Consider the following 1,094-nt stretch of genomic DNA (forward strand, 5'->3'; position numbering starts at 1 on the left):
ATGGTCAGACTGGCTCTGGCTCAGCCTATTCGGATGCAATATTCATGAGAGGTGGGGACCTACTTGCAACCAAAAATGAAATGTGAATTCAAAAGAGAGCACAATTTTACCTGAAAAAAATAAAAAATAATAAACAAATAAAAATAAAACAATAAAAAATCAATAAAACATAACCCTTTTCTACATTTCTGCTTTAAATACCAAGCACAAAAAAAAATAATAATAATGTTCATTTTAATGTGAACACAGTAAAACAGACAAGGATCCATAGACAGTTCCAATATGAATCCTGCCATCCATTTGCGTGCAAACACACAGAGGTGTTTGATACTTTTTCAACTTGATCTTCAAGCAAAATGAGTTTATATCCTCCTTTCATTGGACACCTGAAGGTCCATCATGAAGTTGCAGAGTTCTGGACTGGCCATTTGAGTCAAAGTTTTGGTGCCCTCCAGAAGGGGGGCCACCAGGTCCCCAAACTTCCCCAAGAGATTTCTCATCTAGACAGCAAGAACTACATGTGTTTTTCTTCCTTCTTGTTTGCAGCCTTGAGAAAACAGGATTCATTTCATTCTATTTCAACCATCATGAATTAGGAATGAGAGTTCAGGATTGATACATGCTATGTGACATGAAGGGCACACATGGAATGCTTCCTTACTCTGCATCACATTTTTAAAAATAGTTTTAAAATTACCTTGTCACCAGTAGAAATGAGATTATTTGAATAATGTAAACCACTATCTAGTTTCAGGTTACTATCTGAATTGTGGAATTCTTCAGAAAACAAAAAAATCTTTAAAGAATTTAAAAGCAAGATTAAAAATGCTTTTTAATCATAGGCTCCAAGATAAAAATTTTAAAAAAAATGATCATGAGAAGTACTTGTCACAGACCATACATACTACTCCCTATTAAACTAATGGCACAATTGTTTCTTATTTAAAAACTAGAAGCCTGGTGCATGAATTCGTGCACAGGCGGGGTCCCTCAGCCTGGCCAGGGATCAGGGCCAATCAGGGCCATCTCGCTCCATCCCAATCCAGGAAGATCGGAGAGGGCAGCTCCTATGTTGAGCATCTGCCTCTGGTGGT

The sequence above is a fragment of the Pipistrellus kuhlii genome, unplaced genomic scaffold, assembly GCF_014108245.1.
Source record: "Pipistrellus kuhlii isolate mPipKuh1 unplaced genomic scaffold, mPipKuh1.p scaffold_m20_p_8, whole genome shotgun sequence".
Taxonomy (NCBI): Eukaryota; Metazoa; Chordata; class Mammalia; order Chiroptera; family Vespertilionidae; genus Pipistrellus; species Pipistrellus kuhlii.